The following is a 26,534-nucleotide window of genomic DNA, read 5'->3' as shown; positions in this document are numbered from 1 at the left end:
ATTTGGGGAAGACATACTGACAGTAGTGAGTTTGTAAGAAGATCAAATGCTTCTGCACTAGTGGGCTTCTGTATTCAAATGCCAATAGTGAAAGTCTGTACCCTACTGCAATATCTGTAGTGGAAATGCTAAGTCACAGCTTGAAACAGTGATTGAGCACCTGGTGGAAGGCAGGGCCAACCCAGGGGAGCTCAGGTGCAAGCAGTGAAGCAGTGTACCTGAGTGACTGGAAAGGGTGGAGCCAGGATCCACCTTTTCCCAGACCTCATTTAATGTTGGCAGTGGAGGCAAAGGCATCTCTTGCTGGAGATCTCTGTCTATCTGAGGCTTTCTAAAGGTAAGCAGTGTTGTTTGTTTGTTTGTTTGTTTGTTTGTTTGTTTTTGTTCATTTCTGTATTCATGGCTGCTGCATTTGGGCTCATTCTCATTTACTGTAGCCAGAGACTTTGTCACCTAGCTTTTATTGTTCTGTTGTAGTGTGATGTATATCTATTTGGCTCAGCTTTAGTCTGCAGAGTGCCACGCCGGTTGAGTACTAAAGTGAGCAGTCAGTTTCTTGGATCAAAATACAGTTCAGCTGTTTCTAGAATTAACAGCCACAAGTTACAATGCACTAGGTTTTAATACCTTGGTGTCTCAGTAAGACGAAACTCAAAGGGCTTTACTGAAACAGATTAATTATGTTCTGTAATGTTTCTGGTTTATTGTTACTATAAAATGATTGAATTGGATGTGAATGATGAATTAGTAATAGTTAGAGCATTGCAGAAACATACATTGCAGAAATACGAGTGGGCTACAGAGGTGATTAGTGCCTGGAGCATCTCCCTTCTGAGGAAAGGCTGAGAGATATGGGACTGTTCAGCCTGCAGGAGAGACTGAAAGGGGATCTCATCATTGTTTATAAATATCTGCAAGATGGGAGTCAAGTTGGATGGGGCCAGGCTCCTTTTAGTGGTGACCAGTGGCAGGACAAGGAGCAGTAGGCACAAACTGGGACACAAGAAGTTCCATGTGAATGTGAGAAAGAACTGCTTTACTGTGAAGGTTACAGAGCGCTGGTGGTGCAGTCCCCTTCTCTGCAGATATTCAAAACCCACCCAGATATTTCCTGTGCAACCTGCTGTCAGGAACTTTGGGCCATAAATATGGTGAAGGGCCTGGAGCATCTCCCCTATGAAGAAAGACTAAGTGAACTGGGTCTGTTTAGCCTTGATCCTGTGAACCTGATCCAGGGTTAAATAAATAATAAATATCTAAGGTGTGGGGGGCAGAGTGGCGAGGCCAGACTCTTTCAGCAGTGTGTGGAGACAGGACAAGGGGAAACAGCCAGAAACTGCAGCATAGGAAGTTCTGCACAAATGTGCGCAAGAACTTCTTTACAGTGAGGGTGACGGAGCACTGGAACAGGCTGCCCAGGGAGGTGGTGGAGTCTCCTTCTCTGGAGATGTTCAAGACCTGCCTGGATGCCTACCTGTGCAACCTACTGTCGGGAACCTGCTTTGGCAGGGGGTTGGACTTGATGATCTGTGGAGATCCTTTCCAACCCCTACAATTCTGTGACTCTGTGAACTGCTTCAGCAGGGGCTGGGCTGGGAGATCTCCAGAGGTTCCTTCCAACTTGTGCATTTCTGTGATTCTGTCATCACTACAGACTTTATCACACGTCAAAAAAAGCCACAAACTGCTCACTGGGTGCAAGTTCCTTTCTTAGCCATGAACTCCTTTCCCCCCAAATCAAACTACTTCAGCTGGGAGGGCAAACAGAGATTGGCACAAAGGTGTCATCACTCTTGTTTTATTGTACAGAAACCACAGTGTGAATTTATTAACAGCTTACATAAGGTCAGGTAAGAAGCCTATGGTAGAACGAGGGAAGCCTCATCAAGTCTTGAGGGCCTGTCTTGAGCATGAGACTGACTGCTTCCCCATCCTTCACGCGAACTGCCTTGGGGCTGACTGCAGAGCACTGACAGCTACGTGCACTGCCTTGCGCTTCTCAATGTTTGCCCCCAGCGGCAGAACATTACAAGGGTCTTTTTGGTAAGCGAGACCACAGCTGTTTCCTTGAAAGCACCTACACAGCGCTCTCCGCTTTCCCTGCGCTGCGAGCAGCGAAGCGTCCGCCCGTCACGCACAGCCCCCGCCCCGCTATCAGGGAGGACCGGCGCGCGGAAAGGGAGGGCGCGGCCAAGTCTCGCGAGAGCTGTTAGGGCCGGCCGCCGCCGCGCTCCTCCCCGTGCCGGTCCCGGCGAGCGAGGCCTGCGCCGAGGCCGGGCCGTGCCGTGCCGGGCGGCGGCATTGGGAGGCGGGCGGGCCGCGGCCGGGACTGCGGGGCGCGATGCCGGGCGGGCGGGTGTGCGCCGCGTGCGGCTGCTCGGAGATCGAGGTAGACGCGGCGCGTGGGGATGCGGTGTGCACGGGCTGCGGCTCGGTGCTGGAAGACAACATCATCGTGTCCGAGGTGCAGTTCGTGGAGAACAGCGGCGGCGGTTCCTCCGCGGTGGGGCAGTTCGTGTCGTTGGACGGTGAGCGGCGGGGCGAGGGGCTGCGCGTGGAGTGGGGCGGGGTGCGGGGTCGGTGTGGGAGGTAAGGACGGGATAGCGGCGGTGCGTCGGGAAACGGCGGAGATGGGAGATGGGCGCAGCGTGATGTGGGCAGGGTCGGCACGGGGGAAGGTGTGGTTTGCGGTGGGATGAATGGAAGAAAGGTATATGTGAGGTGGGAGGGATGCTCCGCGTGTGGCAGGTGTAAGCGCACGAGGATCGGAGCTGTGTGAGAGTCGTAGAATCGTTAAGGTTGGCCCAGCTGTCCGCGTATTGCCCGCCACCCCCTGTCCCTCAGTATCGCAACCGTGTGTTTCTTGGATGCCTCCCGGGACAGCCTGCACCAGCGCCTCACCACTCTCATGCAGAAGTTTTTCTTAATGTTCAGCCTTTTTCTAATGTCCAAGAAGGTGCAGTGTGGAAGGGCTGGGTACATAGGGATGTTGCTATGTGAAGGACACCAGGTTGGTTAGATGTGACCTTCCCCTGGGTGCCCCGACCCTGGAGGTGTTCAAGGCCAGGTTGGATGGGGGCCCTGGGCAGCCTGGTCTGGTATTTAATGGGGAGGCTGGTGGCCCTGCATGTGGCAGGGGGTTGGAGACTCATGAGCCTTGAGGTGCCTTCCAACTCTGGCCATCCTGTGACTCTGTGAAATGGGTTTGAGGAAGGAGAGAATGGTGGTGGGAAGGGCAGCACAGCACGTTGGAACCAGAGGGATTGCAGGTGAGGGTTTCTCTAAATGTTGCCTGGTGCTGTTGCCATCTTCCATCTCAGGGCACTGACGCTGTATTTCGCTTTTAAGCTTATCAGTCAGTCTTGCATCCTTCACTTTTTCCTGTAGAGATGTGGAGACTACGTTTTAAGGGCTGGTACGGCTTTTTGCCTCCCACCCAAAATTATGCAGGACAGATGGCATGCAAGCTTGAGCTCATTTTGGGAGCTATAAAAAATATCAAGAAGAAAATAGAGATCTGCACCATACTGAGTCTCTTCCTTTCCCCTGGCTGAATTGTACAATGGTTTCCTAATAGTTTCTTCAAGAGACTTTTTCCCTTTTGTGCAAATTGTGGGATGCTGTAGCTGGCTGCTCCTTTTGAATAGATAGTGTGTGATTCCTTGGTATTGTACAGGTAGTTATCTATTATATGACACTGAAGGAATTTTGGTACCCATGAAGACAGATGAGCACTGTGAGGATAGGTGGGTGTGTAAAAGTGGAAACCTGACTGAAGCACATTCTAGCATGCTTATGGTGCTTTATCTGGCTGGCACAAGAGGTGATGGCAGGAGCTTCACTGTGTGTTGATAACAGGTCCCTGTGTGCATTAATGATTGCATTTTGGTGAAGAACACAACTCTGAGAACAATACTGCTTATGGATTGGCAAAGTTAATGCAAGTGAAGGGCCCTATTTTATGCAGTAAATATTGTAAGGGAGTTTGGCTGAGGGTCGTACATACTAATAAAATTCTTATGTTCCAAGACAGATACTTCTACTGTGAATAATCTTTTTTCAGCTGATTTTAAATTGAGGAATACACACTAATCTGAAAAGATGTATTTGAACTGTACTAACAGTGTCTTTGTGATGTATGCTTGTATGTTGTGTCAGTATGATGCTGATTTAAGTCCTTGGGAATGGGTAGAAAAATTCCTTTCCTGTATAAGCAAAACAGAATTCATCCCTCTCTGTGTTGCCTCATCGGAGTAATATCCAGTGGAGTGTATATTTCTTTGCCTCAAATACACATTTTCTGTCATAAAGCAACAATTTCTGGTAAAGTGTAGCTTTCAGTGATTATTCTGATTACATAAACAGGTTTCTATCAAAGTTACTGGTTTTTAAACACCTCCTGTCATCCTTGTAGGTTTTTTTAGCTCTGTGGCTCTGAAGAATCTCCTGTGTATGAAATGTGTTGGGCTACATCTACTTGGGAGCATCAAGCTGCAGTCCAGGGAGACAGCTCTACTGTGCAGTGTTGTGGTGTCAGAGATGCCAGGCTGCTGGTTTTGAGCCCCTGGCAGCTGGTCAGGAGGCATGGGTGACTTGAAGACCATTGCCCATGTTTAACAAGGTGTGAGGAATGTCAGGTTCTTTGGTGAGGTGCTGGGAGTTGAGTGGGGCTCTTAAAGGCTGAGGAGTTTGGATTTCCTGGTTGTTCAGCAAATTTTGTGAGATTCCCAAACCTTTCTATGCTCTGTGAGAGATTCTATAGCTATTCTACATGCACTAGCACACAAATAGATGTCTTCATTCATTATTTATTTTTAATTCCTAAAAACAAACAAACAAACAAAAAAAAACCAGCTGGGTATGGAAAGCACTGAGGTACTGTTCCTTCTCTTTGGTACATCTCACAAAACCTTTTATTTTGTGAAGCTGCAGGTTGAGTATTCAGAATCTTGCATTTGATTGCTGGGGGAGGGAAGAGTCTTGTGCTTCTCTATATTAATGCAAAATCACCTGCCTGCATCACACCTTGACTGTAAGGCCAGCTGCTTCAGCACAGTGTATGGGAAATCCCTTCTTTTGGCCTGGAAGGTTTAGAAGAAGGTGTGGGATCACCATTACATTTGCACAGGCAGTGTTAAGTTTAGATGTTGGCGTGCCTAGCACAGGAAGACACAGCCTCAATGCTGATGCCTTTCACAGAGGATTGGTATGGCCAGTGCTTTTTAGTGTGGGTCTGTGAGTCTGTGCCTTCTGTTGTTTGGAGAATTTTAACAGCAGAGCAGTGGTGTGCTGGGATTTGAGAGATCTTGCATAGCTACTGCAGAGAAGTTTGGGAAAATGCCGTCAGTTGGACAAAAGGACAGAAGCAGTGAAGGATGAAATAGGTGGATGTACAGGTAATTACATGGAAAGAATGCTTTTTGGCAAAGTAAATTCATGCTTTTCAGATCTTTTTGGAGCTTTCTAAAGAAACCAGTATTTGGAGAAGCGAGATGACGAGGGCTTCCTTTTGCAGATCCAACAGAGCAATTACTTAAACAATAAGCATGGATAAGGAATAAATAATAATTCATCTCAGTGAAGTGGCAGTGAAGTTCTACAGACATCAGGGCCATCTGATCTGGAGAACAGCTGTTAATGGTGTGTTAATGAGATGGGCTGGCAATGCTAAATTATTTGGGCTAGTAAAGACAGTATGGTATAAGGTTGCCATTAGTAGTCTGGGTAGTAGGGTAGCTACTCTGCGAAGCACGTGTGATTGAGAGTTGTTGTTTCCTCCGTAAACAGGAAAAAAGTGTAATAGAGCTAGAAATGATTGAGAGGGAGATGAGGTGATCAAGAGGAGGGTTTCTTGAAGAGCTCTTTGGTGAGAAATGACTGAACAGATTCTGCCTCTTCAGATTGGAAAAGAGGTGAATGAATGGAGTATGGTAGAGATCTGTGAATACCATACAATGTTGTGGCCACAATGAGCAGTTGTTTGGTGTTGCGTAAGCTAGGCAGCACTAAGGAAGCTACCGGATGGTTTGTTTTAAAGGTAGCAAGTAGGAGATTCAGAAGCATCAAGAATGGTTTCAGGTGGTTTTTTTCCTTTCATTAAATTGTGAAGCTTAAGTTGTAGACGTTAAAAGTTTTACATGGATTCAAAGTGTTGAACAAACAGAATAGAAATGTGCCATGGCCGTTATTAGAGATGCTGTTTATGACTTTTGCAGTCCCTCAGCGTTGGATCTGTAGGATCTGGATGATTACACAAGATATATCACAACAGTTTGCGCTTCGGTTTTGTGCTGTCTTGCAGACACGTACATCAGTGGTCATTACTGTTCAGAGGCAAGCTACTGAGCTAGATAGGCCTTTGGCCTGAGCTGGCACAGCTGTTCTGAGGGAGGTGGTGTTCCTTCTGAGCTTTGCAAAGATACTTTTGAGTGTTTCGACCATTCTTTTAAAGCTTGTCCAAGGGTGTGGTGTCCAGAGGTTTTGCAGTACAAAGATAGGTGTTCCAAAGTATCATGGTTTCTTTCAGCTTGACGTCTGCTAAATGATGAAGGCTACTTCTCTGATGTTGATGTTAGATAGGCACATTCTCTTTTGAAAATGATTAACTAAGCCTTCTGATTTTCTTCTGGGAAGTCACTAATAGAAATACTTACAAGTAGGAGAAAGTCTGTGATCAGGTGTCCAGAAATCAGACTGCAAAACAAAGGTTTATTTAGTGTAGTGGTTACCAAATTGCACATTCAGTACTTTTTAAAATGACCATGAAATCTTCCCTAACAGCAGCTTGGCTGTATAAAATATGATGTGGTTTATATCATTACATAGAGGGAGATAGACTGTGCCAGTGCTGATGAGACATCCTTTGTAGATGGGCATGATCTGTCTGTTGCAATGTAATAACACCCTCTTCAAGATTATGCCCCTTCATTGCTATGGTCTTGGCAACGTCTTGTGAAGAACTTGCTGGGAGATGGGCAGGTGAATTCTTTCAGTAGGGAAGGGACACCCTCTTCGTGCTCTAGAAGGAGGGACAGTGTGTGTCTGTCATCTTCTGGTAGGAAAATCTTCAGAGAACACATGCTTGTGAAGCATTTGATGAGCCCCGTGTGTTCCAGCTATCTGCACTTTTAAATTCTGTTGCAGTGAGGTAAGCATCTGGTTTCAGCCCTCAATCCTGGATATGTTGTTCTCTTGAAACTTTTGAAGGCCGTTCATGAGTGTGTTGTTCTTGAACTTGATTACACTTTTCAAGAGTCAGCAGATACTCGTGGGAGAGAGTTGTCATGCACTTTTCAGCTCCAAGAAGCTGTTATTTGCACACAAAATGCTTGAGGCATATACTTTTCCTACTACACAAATCAAATTTTGTTAAACATCTACTTTAGACTTGAGAGCTGGTTCAGACTCTCACAAAATATTCCAAAATACTGTTGTGTGTCTTTGTACCAGATTTGTAGAGTGTTTGAATTGAAATTCCCCACTTTCTTAACAGAAATTAATGTGAAGGTTTTTCTTTGTACCCAAGCTGCTAACAGATTTCTTCTGGTCACGGTTTTTGAATTCCAGCAGTAAAATCCAGCACTATAGTATCTGAGAATAAGCTGTATTTCTATCTCTTAGTTATCCTGTAACTGTGTACAGGAAAAAGGAACTCTACTGAGCCCTTCTGTGGTCTGCAAAGATATTTGGCCACTGTTTTTGTAGAAGGCCAGATTGTTGTACACTGTTTGAAGGCAGCACATCGTCTGATCATTCTTTTACCACATCTGGGTAGTAATGCACTGGCCTTGTGGTACTTGTTGGGAGAAACAGTTTTCACAAATAACTTTGCCAGAGCTTGCAGCAAAATAAGTACAAAAGTGAAGAGAATAACGGGAGGAAGGCTCAACTTGATGCAGATTTTAATCATCCAGATCTCTCCAGGAAGTTTTTCCTCTAAAGATGAGAAAGTGGAATTCTAGGGCTTCAATCTGATGCTAATTAAAGGAGATGGAAACAGCCCTATTTGAGGGAGCTGTGCGAGCAATGCAGTGGCAAGCTGGAAGACATAACCAAGAAAATATAGCCCAGAAAAATGGTTCTCTGAGGCATGCTGACCTTGTGACCCCAGAAGATCTCATATCTGGGGAAGCTCAGGTTCTTTTCTTCCAGGAAAAGTCTTTAAATGCTCAATAACTATCTGAAAGAAATAGCATCTGATAAGCTTCTTGCAAACCATAAGGCAGTCTGAAAATCTGCCTTTTGGAAATGACACGGATCTGTGTGTGCAGTGAGAGCTGTCTCCTTCCAGGGCTCTGACTAGTGTCTGCCTGGGCTGTCCAACCCTGCCTGGACAGGCCCAGGAGCCCAGTTCAGGTCCTGGGGGCAGTCAGCCCCTGTCACAGTGGGGCCTCAGCCAGGCTGATCCCCAGCTCCCTGCAGCTGGACCCAGCCATGGCCCCACCAAGCCCCTGCAGGCTGCTGGCCTGGCCTGGTCTCAGCTGGTCCCTCAGGCTCAGTTTGGCCTTCCTTGGGCTGTGTTTGACCTTGGTTCGCCTCACTGAGTCTGATGCTGACCCTCAGCCACAGCCCAGTGTCCTGTCTGGCTTCAGTTCATCCCTGGTCATATAGAGCAGCTCAATGCCTTGTACTGGGGCTCTCCGTAGCCTCTTATAAAATCCGTGTAAAAATTTAAATCATAGTTATTTCCCATAAGCTTTTAACTAGTTCTTAGCATTGGCTTCTCTAACCACCTACCTACTTTTACAAAGCTTAAGAAACCTCATAGTTTTCAAACCTCTACAGTTGTTTGTGCCAAGTTGAAGGTCTTGCCTTTACTTTATGTTGTTCATTTCACATTAGGCTTAGTCAAGAAGGTTACTGTGGAGTTACGCAAAGAAGGGGCTGTTGCTCGGATATTAATCACAGAATGGTTTGGTTGGAAGGGACCTTTAAGATCATCTAGTTTCACCCCCCTCCTGTAGGCAGAGATGTCTTCCATTAGACCAGGTTGCTCAAAGCCCCTTCCAGCCTGGCCTTGAATGCTTCCAAGGAGGGGGCATCCACAGCCTCTCTGGGCAACCTGTTCCAGTGTCTCACCACCCTCATTAATTGCTGCTATAAAAAGGTCCCTGGTTTGTAATGGAGGTGGTGGGTTTTTGAATGTTTTTGTCTTGACCTTCTATTTCCAAGTTGGCTAGCTCGTAGCAGCAGAAAATGAAATCGTATGTCCATTTAGTCATGGTCATTTTGGTGACAACCGTGGGGTGGAAAAGATAATGGGGTGGAAAGGACAAACTGGTGGAACTGGGGGCACTTTCTAACTCCAGATAAGACCTACAGGATATTTTATCCTTGAATTAGTTCTGTGGGGAGCCTCACTAGGAGGATTAAGAGGTGATTGTAGGCTGGCTGCTGAAATGGGGCTTGTGCCCCACAGGATTTGACCTGCATTTGGCGTTGGAGATATGTGACTGTCTTGAACCAGGCTTACAGTTTTAGTGTTGATTACTTGAAATTTCTGTTTGTGTTGGTGGCTTTTGATTAAGAATACATGATAAAATAAAGAATGTATTTGTTTTTTGAGGTGTACAATAACTGGTGTGAATTCAAGTCTTTTAACCATTCTTATGTAATAATGACTAAGCTGGAAAGTTTTAGGAGAGTGACAATCGTAAAGGCACTGGTAGAAATGGAAGTCTGCAAGGAGTATTGACAGCATTAGTCCAACTTCAGAGTTGAGTCAGGATCAAATGAAGCTCATGGCTCTTGTGCAGCATCCATACGTAAGATCCTCTATCTCCAACTGTACATGAAACTGTAAGATAGCAAGTGGAGGCTGATGGGAAGAAATATCACTTGTGAGAAGTTACTTGTGTACTTTTACTCGTAAGGTGAAATGACAGTTGGGAACTACTAATGCTGAATGCAGTAGTTCACAATTCTATGTCTGTTCATAGAATCATAGAATTGTTTGAGTTGGAAGGGACCTTTAAAAGCTATCTGTCCAACCCCCTGCAGTGATGAGGTACACATACAGCTCCATCAGGTGCTCAGAGCCCTGTCCAGACTAAACTTGAGCGTCTCCAGGGGTGGGGCAATGGGGCATCCCCACAACTTTGTTAGAACTTCTAACACAGGAGGTTCCACAGTGCTTGTAAGTAGGCTTTTACCAATATTAGAATGTCAAGGAAAAGTTTCCTCCTGATGACTTTTTTTCAAGTGAATGGTCAGCATCTTACTGCAGAGACCCGTGTGCACTGCTCTGAACTCTGGACATGTACTCATGCTCTCCAGTCCCTTGACAAATTTAGCATAGTTTACACATTTGTATAGCTGTGGTATGTTCCATTTTTCAGTTGTGCATATAGAAGCTTACTGTAAGATTCTGCATATACTGCTTCTTTGTCTTTACATCTAGGACTGTTACATGGACCTCAAGTGCAGAACTTGCCTGCAGTTTGACTTGATCAAAGTATTTGGTTCTCTGGGGGTTTGTGGATGTGAAGTGTGTTGAACAATGGAAAGCTGTGGTCAGCCAGCTGGAAAGAAGAGGGGCTACATACAGGGAAGAGAATGCTTTCCTAAAACCGAAGCTAAGCTTATTAAGTATTCACTTTCTATATGTTCTTTCCTCTAGAATTTGATAGGAAGGACTAATACAGTGAGGCAGTTGATAAAGAGGATGGTCTCTGTATTTGTATCAGATTGTGTTTTTTGCCTGTTGAGTTATGCACGATAGAGGACTGTTATGCATTTTTCAGTATTTCAGAGGTGGTGGGAATAGGTGTTTTGTTTTAAATTATTAGTTGTTAATGAGTTCTTATGCGGGGTATATTGACAGCCTGACATAAAATGTTAGTTACAGTGCAGCCTTGAATCCTAAAGTGGATTCCAACAGTGATACGTATGCTTAAAATAAAATCACTGGGATCTGAAAATAAAAGTATCAGCAGAATTCCACTTAGTTGCAGTCCAGATTCCTGGAGATGATGTAAACCATGAGTGGTCACGATATAATTAGCAAAACAGAAGAAAATATGAGTTTACTGGACTTCTCAGACCTTTTTGGGAAGTTCAGAAGAGTGGAACAAACTGAAGCAGGTACACAGGTTTTCACTTTCCTGATTACAAAACTAATTAATAATCATCTTGAGTTGGGAAGGAAGAGGGGAAGTGCATCTTCTTCATGCAGAAAATAATTACATTTGAGAGAGATGAGCTGATGACTTCTTGCTTCTCTTCTGAAATCCTCAAGGTGGCAATCTTGCATCAGAGCTAAGTGTATAGGGTTGTGGTTTTCTTTTTTTTTTCCCCCCAGTGCTGAGTCTTTTACATGCTGTCCTTGTGGTGGCAACAAGCAGTTGCTTGGAGTGCTGCAGATTATACTGCTGTCGGTCGTGTAAATGCTCCATCTTGCACGTAACTTGGATACATACCATCTTTCATAGACTTGTGCAGCCTTAAATTTGGGTGTGGTGGATGCAACACTGCATTTATCCCTTGGGATGGTAGTTATGAAATAAGCACAGAGATAACTAGCTATGATGCACTAGATTAAAAGTTTGTCTTTATGTTTGTATTCAGCAGTAGCGTTTCAGCAGATGTGGAGCATATATGCAGGCCTGTGAGCTTCCCTGTAACAATGGCTGAGAAAACACATCTTTCAGTCACAGCAGCTATGTGTGTTCAGAAGACTTTAATTACATCATTTTGCTGTTGTGGGCATGAGATGTGATGGAACATTGACCTACTCTCCTTTTGATTTTTACTGTTAACTTTAATGGGAAGCTGATTAATTTTTTATGTTGGACTGCTGAGCCGACCCAGGCTATCAAACCATTGGTGTGATGCAGTCTGCGTTGTGTACAGATTTTATGTTGGGTCTGTAAGTACGTGGCTTTCAGACAGAAGCTTTTTCTCCTGTCATGTGCAGAAGAAAGGGCTGAAGTTCTTCAGTTTTAATTTTTGCGGGGAAGGATTTTCATAACCCCGATCTTAGCAAATAGCAGGCATACTTCAGACCCGCTTGCAAGCAGCTTCATTCCCAGTCTTTATTAGCTCTTTCGTTTAGGGGAAACAAAATCTATAACTCAGGGATTAGTGCTGTTTCTTCTCCAGGTGTTGAATGTGGAACTCAGCATTTTGGTGGCTCGCAGGAAATTGCCCTTTTGCTGCAGGTGCCTAAGTAGCAGCTCTTTGCACCCTCTATATGGGAGGATGTGATCAGTGCTGTTTCTGCTGTCATCTGTTTGTCTTTCAGGGTTGTCACAGAATTCAACCTTTGCTTGGTCTTTTTACATCTTCAGGAATATTTCTTTTGTAGAAAAGCTGAGTGGTGTGTATTTCTTTGCTGGCAAGTCAATAGAGCAAAACAGAATTGGCCAAGGTGCCAGGGCCTGACCTGCACGTGGCAAGAGTAGCAGATGTGAGGATGGCAGCTGTTGACTGCGAAGTAGGTAGGCATGGTGCTTCAGCGCTGCGGTAATGACGGGGGTAGCATGCTTTGTGTTGAAAGGGAGATTTTGAGGTCATCTAGTCCAAACCCCTGCTGTGGGTGTGGGGTTTTGGGATGGATCTGAGTTTTGTCCAAGTGTCATCAATTTTCCAGGAATATCATAGAATGGTTTGGATTGGAAGGGACTGTTAAAATCCTCTAGTTCCAACATCCCTGCTTTAGGCAGGGACGCCTCCCTCTGGAGCAGGTTGCTCACAGCCTTATCCAGCCTGGCTTAGAACACCTCTAGAGTGGTCCATTGGTCCATCATCTTTGGTTCTCCTTGTCTTATGCCTCACTGTATCCTGCTGAGAGGACCACAAAAACTGGCAGCTGTACTGCTGAGCTGGCTGGGATACCTCTCCATGCCTTCTGTTGTCCAAGCAAAAATGATAGGTGGTTGGATTTGATGGTCTTTGTAGATCCCTTTCAACTCCACTGTTCTAATTCAAAACTTCCACAGTGTCCAAAGCTAACTGGAAGAGGAAGCAAGCCTTCAGTGAAGCACAGCTTGAGAGTTGTTTAGTTTCCAAAAATAACGGGTAGATGACGGTTTGCCTTGGGAGGCACCACCTCCCTGAGGAGGGTATTTGCGTTGGCTTAGGGAAATGTTAGTGTTAACGTTGAAGACTTGGCAGGCAGTACTTGCAGACACCAAATACTTCTCGGATGTGGGGTGTTGTTTTTTTTTGTTTTTTTTTTTCTATCTTGAAAGCTGAATGTGAAAAACCAAGAGCCTGTTTGATTCACTTCTGAAGTTGTAGAGGAAAAATAGAAAAGGTCAAGAAATGTAAAAACTTCAGTTAAGCTGGAATGTTAATATGGTTGTGCCTAGCGATTGCTGTTCCTTTTCTTTGTACATCTTTAATGACTGGCTCTGTAGGGTTTTTATTTGGTCTCTAAATTAATTTGATGATTTCACAGATTTCTTTTTTAGTCTTCTTTTAATAGTTTCTCTTATTACCCAGCTGTACAGTTGTGTTAATGGGTTTGGTTTGCATTCTCCTTGCAAAGATTAAAGCTGGTGGTGAGACTTCACAGCATTAGTTGGCAGTTGTGAGAGGGTAAGTCCCCAACAGACTTGTTTGCTGTCGATTTTTCAAAGCCAAGTGCTAACTCAAGCTGTACAGTGTTTCCAGTTAACTAGCTGAGAAATGGACACGTCAGTTCTGATAGCAGAGCTTGTCTTTCAGAATGCTCTGTCAGTATCTGCTGCGGACTCTATAGCTTTGAAAGAAAAGGCTTTTAGACCAGGCCTAAAATGGTATGTAATGAAAGGGATCTGAACAGCTGAAACCTCATCTTAATCTTCTTTTGTGATCTTTCTGGATTTCTGCTTCTGAGTAAGTTAATTTTTTTTAATAGCATTCACTGCCATATGACTGTTAGCTTCTCATCAGTAACAGAGACGTGTAAAAGTGCAGTACAGCCATTTTGACAATGATAGTCCATGGAGTTTGGTATTTTTACGTATTCAAAGAGGAGGAGGACTGTCTGAGTGTTCTGAGGTGATGTGGCCAGGAGGAGGCAGCTGCCAGGGGTGCCTTTGGCCAGCTGCTGTTTTCCCAGCTGAAGGACCTGTGAGAGCCCATCCTATAGCAAACACTGATGTGAGGAAAAAAAAATTGAGACTAGGAAAGAAAATTTCTGAAGATTTAGATTTGTTGCTGAGGAAAACATGCATAAAACCGTTGTTGCCATCTCTGTATTTTTGCCAGATAAACCAATAGTATTAATTGTGTGCCAAAACCTGTGTCAGTGCCAGAGTGATGTGGTAATAATCCCTGTTTTGCTGGATCCTTTGCTTTGGAGTGTTCCTGGAAAGGAGAGATGCTGTCTGTGAGAGCAGCAAGGTGTGCAGCCTGCAGCAGTCCCAGGGCTGGGAGGCCCGTGTCTGCATCCAGCAGGGAGGTCACCACCCAACATTTTCCTCTCTAATTAGGATGTTGAAGTACTTAAGCTGTGGGGCATTTATGTGAGAGCTTCTGATTATTGTGTGTTGAAAGGCTCTGTTAATGAAGCAAAGGTGAAGTCAGTTTCTGTTGTGAACAGCATTGAAAACCTAATTTAAAGGCTGTATGGAGAAATCAGCTTGGAAGGCTTGCAGAAGATTGTACCAGAATATAAGCTTTTCTATTTTTTCTCATCAAGATGTTTATTACATGCTGCTCAGAGACTAGTCAGGAGAATCTAATCAGAGGCTGCAGTTTCTCCTTTGCTGGGCCCACTCTGGAGGTGCCTTATGCAGGTGTGTGGCTGCAGTGCTCTGAGATGCTCACAGGTGTGACTTTGGGAGCCATAGCTACAAGAACTTGAGGAGAAATGTAGGCATGGCAGGAAATAAGGTGATGTTTCCTATTCTGAAGGGCAGACTGAAGTGCAATTACCAACAAATTACTGGTTTTCAATCTTTGCAGTTTGGCTTTTTGGTCTCGCTGTTAAGCTGATCGATTCTAGCATCCTGCATGGGGAAGCCTGATTATTTAAAAAAAAAGAAAAAACAACAAATTTCTGCTTTAATAAGAGACTGTTTCTGTCCTCAGTAGTTTAATTCCCTGCTCTGCACGATTCGTTTGCATGAGTAGCTCCATTGACTCCCAGAGGACTCTGCATTCAGAGTCTCAGTGTTGGCACAGATGCATAAACCAGCCTCTAGTTTGTGCTAATTCACAAGGCAGACTTATTTTAGACTCCAGCCTTTCAGGGTGTAAACGTAGCAGTTCCAGACTTGCACATTTTGTAGCCTAAGCTTCTCTCTGTGTGTCTGATGCTAAACTGAAGTTATTTTAAGTGCGTGTTATGTCTATAGTAGCCTACACTCTTAGTATTGAATGTTAACCATGTTTTTATGTGCTGTAGTGCTAGTAATCAGCTATTAAAATTCTGTATTGAATATTTTTCAGACAAAAAATAAGAAATTTTCTGGTTTTACTTGGAGCAATATTTTACAACACTGATTTTTGTTTTCTGCCCCAAATAAGGAATGCGATGTTTTTAATTGGAGCTGAGACTGGGGAGGTCCTGAGGGGGAACTGAGTGGCACAGGGCTCGCGCTCCATCTTAAGTCCTTTAAGAACCTGACAGAGTTCTCCTTACTGTAATCTATCATCTTGTAAATTATACAGATACAGAGCACAGTGGCTCATTAAGTTTGGTGTAGTGTTTTAATTCAGGTATTGCATTTGATGTGTTTTTGTTTTTTTTTCTTCCTCAATAGGTGCAGGCAAAACACCGACTTTGGGAGGAGGATTCCATGCGAATCTGGGAAAGGAGTCACGAGCACAAACTCTACAGAATGGTACTTGCAAGCTTTAATTCTGTTGAAGTGACTTTTTTTTTTTTTAATTAACATGATTGATTGCAGTAAATTTGTAGTTTTGAATGTGACCTCAAAACCTTGGGAAGCCACTTGCTAGTCAGTAGTAGACAAGTCAGCATAGTGCTGATTTTACATTGTGTTCTCATTTGGTTGCCATAGCTGATTTATGAGGTCAGGTAGCTGGCTGACAAAGGGTAATGACACCTTACAGTACTATCAGTTTAAAAGAGCTTTTTCAAGGTTGATGTGCCCATTGCACTTTTTTATTCTTTCTCAACTTACTGTGGCTTTATATCAAATTTCAGGGTTCCTGTGGTGCTTTATGCATGTTTATTTTTAACTATGAGTGCTCAAATGCTTTTGTTTTTATGTAAGAGCAAAGCAATGCACGTATAGTAATCAATACCTGTAGTAACACACTTAAAAAATACTTGCATTCTTAATAGGTGACTCTTGAACAGAGAAAGGAAATATGGAGAAAGGTTTTGGTGTCCAGAGAATGTTTGTTCTCATTACAAGCTATACATTTCAATTGAAATCTTTTTCATGTACAGTCTTTGAAGAGGATGAATAAAAACAGCTTGTATTCCAGAAATGGTCTTCCAGTTCCTTCCAATTTGCTGGTGTTTAACAGTGGACAGGAGTTGTCTTTTTATAATTAATACTCTTGTTTCATAACTCCGGGAGATGACAGCTGATGAACTGTTATATGAAAGATGTAGGAGCTGATGTGTAATTAAGCAGGGGATGTAATAGCACCATAGCAGTGAAGCTTTGTTTTGGGGGGGGTATTTTATATAAAGGCATTTTCTTCAATTCGAATCTTAAACATTACAACTAAAACATAAGGTCTTGGGTGATGCTGTGTCTGCACAGATATCAGATCAGTGTTATACTTTCAATGTTTGGTCTGCATCATTACAGAAATGGTAAGATTGATCTGCGGTATTGAAATATACTCAGATTGCTTTGATCAGCCTTATGCAGCTGTTTGCTATCCAGACTGTTTTATTCTGCTGTTTGTACCAAGTATCTAGCCCTGTTTATTTGATAAAGTAAGTCTCATGCTTTGTGAGCAGGTTTTGGTGTCATGTCTGAAATGGCTGTGAATTCTGAGAGTGTCTGTATCAACTACGCTGGAATAGTGGAATAAAACCAGTAGAACACCTTTTATGGTATTAGAGTTGTCATCTCATGAAGGCATTTTAATCGTAGCTATAATTTTGTGCAGGCATTTTAATAATAAATTGGTTGTGTGTAGGAACTGCTCAGTTACTTGACTTTAATTGTGGAAAAATGAAACGCTGAGGTGAGAAAATGCTGTCATCTTCTTGGGAGTGTAGGCATCATTTAAAAACCCATTTCAGTAATTGGAGTTAAACCAAATGTGGGCATTATTCTGGAAGCTAAACCTGCCTTCTTTCCTGGCTGGACTTCTGGGGATGTAATATGTCTGATCATCTTCCATCACAACAGGTTTTGTGTGTGCTGCACTTCTCTGGATCCCCTCATTGTACGTAGTGTATCAGAGAAAGATATCATAGATATTGTTTGAAATGAAATTGTCTACCAAACCATTCACAAAGGGGAAAATAATTCTTTTTAGCTTTACCACTCTGAGGCTCTTTATGGTTTTCCTTCTTTTGTGGCTATCCGTTATATTAAAAACAACAACAATAAAACAATGAAGGCATTTGATCTTTGATTTCTGAGGCCAACCTGAATTTGTCACGCTGCCAATCTGAGAAAGTTTCTTTCCATGAGCTTGTTTTGTCCTTGTCACAACAACAGCAGCTGCAATTGCAGGTAGAGCAATTGGGGCTGGAAAGGCCCTTCCTTCTGCTGCTCTATCATGAGCTGGTTGTCTGCTGCATTTAAATACATTTTTAGCTTTATGTAGTTCTTAATTACAAATGGAGCTGCAACAATGAGATTATAGAATCTCACCTTGTCACTCTGTGCCCATGATCATGATTTTTTAAACTTGTGTTAATATCCATTATATTTGCACTTGAAAGTGTAGCAAGGTAAACGAACTTACTGTGAATATCTAAAAGAAAATGTGTGAGGTTGTTCATTGTGTAAAGCTGAGGTGCACTGATAGATGGCTGTATTAAAAACAATCAGCTCTCCCTGGAGTACTGTGCTGATCAGAAGAATTACTGTGCTAATTATTTATTTGCTGGTATTCTCAGTGTGCTTGCACTGCCAGAGTTCCCCAAGTTGCAGATGCAACGAGCTGCTCTCAGGATGAGTGTGCAGCACGGCTTGTAAGCGCCCTTCCCATGGCTTCCAGGAGGTCTGTTCCTTGGGATCCACTGCTGATGCTCAGGTCAGGGCTGTAGGTCAGTGTATACATACACGATTTTCTTCCATGTGGTGCTCTGCATAGGTTGCTGCTGAAAGGAAGAGCCAGACAGGGTGGGAAGCAGCAGCGGGCGGCAGAGCTCCGGAGCTTGTCCCCAGTGTCTGAGAGCAGCTGGGAGAGGCGCGTGTGTGGTCTGGGAGTGCTGGCAGGTCTCTGAGCGTGCCTGCTCTGCTTGCCAGCAACCTGCAAGCTTGACATGATCCGGGGAAAAGTCCAGCAGCGAAGCAGGAACTTGTTATTTCTTATGAAGAAAAAAAAACCGCAGTCCCCCTGCTACTTTCCCTTCCTCCTCCATGTAGCTCGGGCCAAGTTCTTCCCATCTGTAATGTCTGTCTTTTCAGGGGAGGTGAAAGGGAGGTGGTTTGGCCTCACTGTCTCTTATTTAATCACTAGTAAAGCAGCTGGGGTTGGCTAAATGTATGATGCTGCTGGTTTTTGAGGCTTGTAATTAAAAGACGTTCAGAATTAGATGAAAAACAGTTTTTCATTAGAATACCTAAAGTAATCATTTATGTGGATTTTTTCTTTTCCTTTCATTTGAAAGGGAAGAAATGCCACAGTAAAATCTCCATACAACTGCTGGACATTTCCAGACTCTCCTGCAAAACCATTATTTTGTGTGTTGATATTTACATGTATGTTCTCAGTGCAGCCATGAGCAAACCCTCAAAGTTTTACAGTTTCCAGGTGTGTAAGGATGTCTCGTACACAAAGCCAGTCTCTGTAACACACACGCCTTTGCTTTCTTTTTCTTTGCTATTTATAAGGTGGTGGTGCCTGGCAGTTTGTATTCTCTGCCTTTTTCCTACTGAACCAGCTGATGTTTGTGGGAGTTTGGTTGGGAATTGGCTGCAGTTATGAAAACGGGAGTCTTGTTTATACTTGTTAAAATATGTATGCAAGGAAGGCTTAATACTGTTGTGTTTGTTCATCATCAGTTTGGTTTCCAGTGTGCTGTTCCGTGCTGACTGAACGTGTGAAGCTCCACCAGTTCCTTAATTTCAGGCCCGCAAAAATGGTTCATCTCTGCTGCTATAGAGCTCACTTTTGCTGTAAGAGTCTGCACATCCATGAGATGGTACAAAGAGGTGTTTCAGCTTGCTTTATAAGGTTTGAAAAAATAGCCACAAGATGCTGTTTCTGTGAGAAAGTAGAGTTGCAAATAAAATACCAGCTCAGAGAGGGAACCTTTGACAAGACTTCTTTCTTTGTTGTCTGGGCTTCTTCAAATTGCTGCAGTAGTGCCCAACTTTTATGGGTACTTACAGGGCTGAAATGGAGAGTTCTGTCTCTTTAAATCTTATTTTACGGCTCTGTGCTGCATTACATAACCTCTCTAAATAGCTGGTTTATTCTTGCTTCCTTGCAGGCAATCTGCTCTTGCTATATCCACGTCAGATCCATAGTTACAAGGGAGTTGTTCTTGACTTGGAGCTCTGATACTTTCAATAGTCTTCAGTGGCCAAAAAGAAAAGGGAGAGGGGGAGGAAGGTCAATGGCATGATTATAAATCGAAAGCTTCAGTTGCAATTTTGGTTAAAACTAAGTTTGAAGATCGCAGCTGCATCTAGCTTAATCCAATTTCTGAACTGTTGCACTGTGTTTTTAATCATTTCTTTAAATGAATGCGTTTTCCCTCAGTCCTTCTACATGCCAAAATGTAGCTAACAGTATTTTAATCCTAAATAGGGAGGCATTTCTGAAGATGTTTTTTAATGCATTTTTGCCTGTTTATATGTGCACTATTTGCTTAATTCTTTCACATTTGTTGTCATCAGCAATTTCAAAGCTAGTTTATCACAAGTGATTATGGAAGATAAACTTCCAACCAAAACTATATGGTGTGAATTAAGCCAGAACAATATATTACATGCATGAAGAACAGATGTAGCCAAAGGAGAGAAATGGAGAACACGTCTTAATTTAACAAATGTAAAGGAAGGGAGTAGAGGACAGTAGAATCGTAGAATGATTTAGACGGAATGGATCTCTGGAGACTCACAGTCAAAGTGGTGGCTGTGAAGTTGTGTTAAGCTGCTCAGAGCCCAGTGCAGCTGAGCTTTGAGTATCCATAAGGATAGATATGATGCAGTCTCCCTGGACGACCTGTTCTTAAGCTTGACCCCCCCCTCAGTGAGAAGAATGTTTCCCTTGTATTTAATGTGATTCTTACCTCTTGTGCTTTTGCTTTGCACCTCCAACAATTCCGTCTCCATCTTTGTAACCTCCCACTGAGTAGTTGAAGGTGCCACTAATACTTTCCCCCGAGCATCTCTTTTGAAGACTGAACAAATTCAGCTCCTGGCCTCACATCATGTGCTCCAGTCTCCTAATTGATGATTATCTTAACAGCTCTCTGCTGGACTTGTTCCAGTATGTCAGTGCCTTTCTTGTGCAGAGAAGTCCTGAACTGGACAAAGTAAATATATACTCACAAGCATTAACTAGGAGATAATAATCCCTTCTCTTGACCTGCTCCCGATACTTTTAATAATGCATCTCTAGTATGGGCTAGTATGTAGCTCTAGCCTTTGTCACTGCAGTTAGGTGCTGCAGTCATGTTCATCGTTTTGTCCAGGAGAACTCCAGATCCTTTTCTGCCAACCTGCTCCTTACCCTGTTCTGTTGCCTGTGATTCTGTTATCACAAGTGCAAAAGAAAAAAAGAAAAAAATTGTTTGCCTAGTTGAGCAACTGTAATATGGCTTGGATTGTAATTATGGAACACCTAATCTGTGCCATTTCTTGTCCTTCTTGCATTCACTTCTATTGTGGTACAAGCTCGTCCTTGCATCTTCACCGTCAGTTAATACTCTCATTTTCTTTTGTTGCCTCTTCAACTAACCACTGCTTGAAGTTCTCCTTTTCTGCTTTTGTCTTGTATCCTCCTTCCTTTATTCACTGAGGCTTTGAGAGATTATTCTTTTAGCCAGGCCATTGCTTTGATCTTACCCTCTGATCAGGGTAACGCCTTGTCTCTTTATGAGTCCCTTGTTATCATTAACAACTCCTGTCTGATTAATTTTCATCTTTTCTTTTGATGTGTCATCTTTCTTCGTGCCTCCTTGGAGAGGATGTAGGGCCTCTTTCTCTTATTTTTGGGTTGATATTTTTTCTCCCCTGGTAAAAACTTCTTAATTCCTGACATACCTCTTCCATCCAGTCCCGTGTTGTGGTTTGTGCTGGGATTTAGCTGGCAAACTTTAGATGTCTTTGTGGGCTTGTCATCTTGAATTCCATTCAGGGTCTCTAAGTAGAGGTGGACAGATCAAGAGTGTGATTAATTTTGCCCAAAAGGAAGTCATATGTCTCATTCTTCTAAGTGCCTGTTTCTCTTCTCCCACTGAAAGGAAGTCTAGATAGACTAAGCTCAGATGTTCATCTCTGCTGATAAGAGTGATGAATCCTGTGCTTTGCCATCTGTGTTTGTGGATCATTTTCTCGACACAGACTTAACATGGCCAGAACTGAACTTCTGAATCACATCCCGCTGTCCTGCTTTTTGCATGTTAACGAGGTCAAGCTTCCTCCCTTTCAGGTTATGCACATCTTTCCATCTTTCTGTCTTTAGGCCCATCCTCTCTGCTGTGGTTGGGTCTCAGACGTAACACTTGCATGTTGTTTCTCACACAAATGGTCTGTTGACCTTTGCTCTTCCTCTTTGATCAGAAGACACTGCAGAGTCAGGAAGGCCGGCAGCTTGTGACTTGGGATCTTCAACCTTTGCTACCTCAAACTTTTCATGGAAGAACTTTCTAAGGAATGCTTTTTTCCATCCCGTTTGCCCTTTTTTCATTTGTGATCACTGTTACTTGTCACATAACCTTTCAGCAGGGAACGTTTCTGGTGTTACTGGGCTGCTCTGTGTCCCTGTAGATATTCCTGGTCCTGTGTACTGATGCAGGCTCCGGTAGGTCACAGAAGTATGGCCTGATGGTGGCCTCCTGATGGCTGAACTTCAGGCTATGTCAGTAGCTTACACACCTCTCAGAACTTCAGATTAATGTATTTCCCTCTACTTTCTCTGTTACTCTTAGGGAGACATAGGGTTTGATTCAGAGGCATCTGAGAGTACCAGACTTGTACTGGCACTGCTGTTCTGTATGCAGCCTCTCTAGCATACGGTGTATCTATCTCAGATGGCTCTGCTCCAAGGTCTCCAGTTACTTACTGAGAGACCTGTCAGGTTCATCAGCTGATGTGGGACAACCTTTTGGCTAGGGAGTGATTGATTGCTTCCTACCTGACTTCAGATTTGAAAAATTTTGAGTGTTGGCTATTCTTGAATGTGTTTTGATAGAGAGTGATGAGTGATGAATGAAGTAGCTATCTCAAAGGCGTCTTCAGCTTTTGCTATGCTGCTTTGTCCTCTCAGGATTTCTAGTGAAGAGGGGCTGGGATCCTTTAGAGCAGAGGATCTGCTGGAAGTACAGTAATGGTAGGATTTTGCCATGAGGATGACAACAGCATGTTGAGCACAGCATGCAAGCTGACTGAAATACACAAACCAGCCTTTACTTTTCTTACTTACTGTTCCTGTGTTCTCTTGTCCTCAAAAAGGAAAAGTTGGAAAATAGGTCTCCAAAATCTGTTGGAGGTACTGATTTCATCTATACGTGGTCTGAGGACAATCTCTGCTGTTATTTTCTATTAATTGTGAAGATTGTTCTTAAAATCGAGAAGAAAAGTCAGTCTTAAGAGTTAACAGATGCCCTCTATTGTCTTAATTAAAAACAAAAACCTCTTAGTGTTCAGTGCTTTGAGCTGGCCTGGCTGTGGCTGGTGTTAAAGGCATCTTTCATGGTTCTTTTGCTCTTTCTCCTCTCCTGTCTCTGTTCTGTCTCTGTTCTGTCTCCTGCTGTAATAATTGGCTGAGGGCAAGCAAACTGTTGTGCCAGGGAAGCACAAAGCTCTACTTCTTTTTGTCAGTACTTCCTAAAATTACGTACGCTCGTGAAATTTTGTACTTGGGTATTAAGATTTTTGGTGTCTTGTGGCTTCAGAATTTTCCCTGTTAACTCTGACAGTTTCTACGTGACACAGAGTGGGACAATACGTATCACATTTGCAGGATTCACTGACAGAGATTTATCTCCCTCCAGCCTGTGGAGGTAATTGGAACCTGTCATTTCTCTTGAGAGCAATCCCTTAAGTAAAGATGGTTTATCTAGTGGGCTAATGTTTTTTAAAGCATTCGCTTTCTATAGCACTGTTCAAGAGGAGATGGGCTCAGATATGAGTATGCCTTGCTTGCTACTTGCACGCTGTCACAGAAAACAAGTAGCTGCCTTTCTCTCCGCCCCTCTCGTAACATCTCCCCATTTCTGTGCTGCCTCTTCTGACCAGCTTCTGAATTAAACCATTCTAGCTTTGGAAAGTTTTTAGACAGCTTTAAAATACACCTCAAATAATGGAGCTTTGATTTCAATTCGATGTAAATGCCACTCTTTCTTTTTATTTATTATGAAAATATGTCACTCATGTCATAAGACTTTTTAAATAAATGCTTGAAGATGATTTTTGGAGTGTTTGTGCCATTTGTAGGCACTGTGACACCAAACCTGATTGGGAGAGTGTTTTCTTTCTTTTCAATGCTGTGCTCTGACAGCACTCAGTTCCTCACTTGGTGTGCTGAAAGCGCTTTTGTGTTTTTTCCCTATGAAATAAGGTGGAGATCTTGCGACACAGCACTGCAGTGTTGTCTCAGCCTGAGGATTTGAAAGTGTGCTTTGCTGCTGGTGGTGCTGCAGTTCTCTGGATGTTAGCTTCTCTTAAGTAATGCCCCCAGCCTTGAGCTTCTGGACCCCTCTGCCATGGGATTAACAAGTAGCAGAGATTAACAAAATGCAGTGCCTATGTACACTGTTTTTTTTAGAAGGACAACTGACTTGCTTATGCTCTTGCAGATGTGTTTTGCTCACTTCCACCTATGGTTATGCCATGATCCTGAGCTGCTTTTTCCTTGTCATGGTTCATGGTGTGAACATCGGGTGCCCTTTGCATTGCAATCACTATATGTCTGTTGGCGGGGACCCAGCTGGCATGACCTCCTGTGCTGGGTCTGACCATGCTGGCATACTGTGTGTAACTCTGTTGCTGTGACATCTGCCCAGTCTCATCTGGCATGAGAAACAAGGCACTATTAGGTTCTGTACCAAGTATGCAGTATGCATTCAGTCTGAGGGTCCCCCAGTGTCCCCATAAGTTGCACAGTGCAGCAGCACAGACCTACATCCATCTCCCACTTTAAAAAAAAAAAAAAAAAAAAAAAAAAAGGGGCAACCAAAAACACCCCAGGAAAACAAATCCTTGCCAACCAGGAGAACTGTGTATGCATATTTGTAAGCTGGATGGTCTCTGTGACTTGCTGCATTTGTGTGGGTGGTTGTGTCAGCCTGGGAGCTGACGTGCCGTGGTGCGTGGGTGACAGTGAGGTGTTGTGTTGAAGGGCTGGGAGCTCCTTGGAGTGATGTTGCCATCAGAAGCCTTCATTTCAAAGAGCTACCACTCTGCTGTCTGGTTCTGTGATAAATGTATGTAGCAGCAAAGCTACTTTGCTCCCTGCCTTCTATCCCTTCAGCCCTTTCTACTTCGCTCTTCTAAGCAGAAGCTAGGGCTCAACCACCCTTGGCTGGGGTGATGCATCTGTTTCACTATGACAGTGAAAATATTTGGCTTTCATGACCAAAAACAAAACAAAAAAAAACCAAACCATCTCTCATTTTTATTATTTTTTTTTTTTCCCCCCCATTTTGCCTTTTTTTGTTGCACTCCTCTGTTCGCTACTGCAGTGGATGAGAAAACGGATACTGAAGATCACAGAATCGTAGGGTCTGTTGAATAGGAAGGGACCCTTAAAGGCCATCTGGTCCAACTCCCCTGCAGTGAACAGGGACACCTACAGCTCCATCAGGTGCTCAGAGCCACATCCAGCCTGACCTTGGGTGTCTGTAGGGATGGGGCACCACCACCTCTCTGAGCAACCCATGCCAGTGCCTCACCACCCTTCACTATATCTCTAAATCTCCTCTCTTTTAGTTTGAAACCATTCTCCCTTGTCCTGTCACAACAGACCCTGCTTAAGGGTCTGTACCCCTTTTTCTTACAGCCCCCCTTTAGATGCTCAAAAGCTGCTCTCAGCTCTCCATGAAGCCTTCTCTGGACTGACCATCCCCAGCTCCCAGCTTGTCCTCACAGGAAGGCGTTCCTTCCCTTGGATCATTTCTATGGCTTCTTAAACCAGCTTTGCTGCAGGGGAGGCTGAATGCAGGACCACGTTGTTAGGTAGGTTTTTTTTATAACACGTATTTATAATCCACTGTCCTGTTAGGCTCGGTCTTGCACAGTCAGTGAAGGAACGTGTTTTCTGTTCTTCTGGCTTGACTTAATGTCAGTGGGAAGCTTTTTAGAAGCGTTCTGTTCATTGACTGCTGCTAGCAGATGGATGCTCTCTGCTTGAAGTGCCTCAGGCCTTTATATCTTCTGATCCCCCCGCCCTCCTCCCAGCACACACCCTGGAGCGTGCAGGCTGTGCTAATTTTGTCGCAACTTAAAAAGGAATGATGAAGAAGAAATGGTCTCCTCTAATAGAATTCGTGTCTCTCGCTACGTCTTCAGGGAGTACTTTTTCATTTGAGGATCCCTAAGGATTTTTGCAGCAGCATGTGTTAGCTGTTCTGCCGTACTTCACCAGAACAGCAGTAAAATTCTTAATGCATTCGGACCCAAATGCTAATTCTGTTTATATATTAATCAATTCAGAACATACAGCATACGTGACACTCAGTTTGATTTTTCAAGTGATTTTAATAAACTAGGCTTGACTGTTTCTAATTCTGGGGTGGCCTTTTGTCTGGATGTGCTATAAACGAAGCCATTAAATAAACAGTTCATTAACCTGATATGCTAAAACATTTGAATGAATTCCAGAATTTTACTAATTTGGCTGTTGCTGTCTCAAGAGCTTTTCCCTCACTTACCAATAGGAAAATAAAAATCAGCAGATGCCAGAGTTGAATTTAGCTCTCTGTTCTCTTTTTTGCAGAATCATAAAATGTTACTATATACTAAAAAAAATGCATGTATTTCTAGTTAAAAATAATCAAAATTATACAGACCCAGAATTAAAATGTTCTGTACTGATCACTGTGCCTTAACTTCGCTGTGCAGCATTTTCAAGGCACTCGCTAAGATCAGCAGGTGGTGCTGTGACACCCTGCTTCAAAACACTTCTCTGAAAAGTTCAAATTCTGAAAGAAAATGCTGTTGTCAGAGTTACTGAACAGTAATTTCGTGGGAGGAGTGGCAAGAAAGATCATTTCTTTAATCAGGTCTTTAAAGTTTTTCCTAAGTCATTTTTTACTTCTAAAGTTA

At 43.4% G+C, this 26,534-nt stretch overlaps 1 protein-coding gene across 3 annotated transcripts in view; it reads left to right on the top strand.

Annotated features, from left to right (window-relative positions):
- Positions 1-241: 241 nt before the first annotated feature.
- Positions 242-26,534, top strand: part of BRF1 (BRF1 RNA polymerase III transcription initiation factor subunit) — a 166,342-nt gene continuing 140,049 nt past the window's right edge. The window contains exons 1-3 of one of the 3 annotated variants that reach the window (XM_048950214.1): positions 242-337; positions 15,693-15,773; positions 25,270-25,445. The gene's annotated coding sequence lies outside the window, so the exon portion shown is untranslated. Of the gene's footprint in view, positions 338-2,345; positions 2,529-15,692; positions 15,774-25,269; positions 25,446-26,534 lie in introns of those variants that run through there. The other 2 variants (XM_048950213.1, XM_048950212.1) reach the window with 2 other exon arrangements.

The sequence above is a fragment of the Lagopus muta genome, chromosome 6 (assembly GCF_023343835.1).
Source record: "Lagopus muta isolate bLagMut1 chromosome 6, bLagMut1 primary, whole genome shotgun sequence".
NCBI lineage: Eukaryota > Metazoa > Chordata > Aves > Galliformes > Phasianidae > Lagopus > Lagopus muta.
The sequence above is the reverse complement of the archived record's forward strand: the minus strand, read 5'-3'. Positions and strand labels throughout refer to the sequence as shown.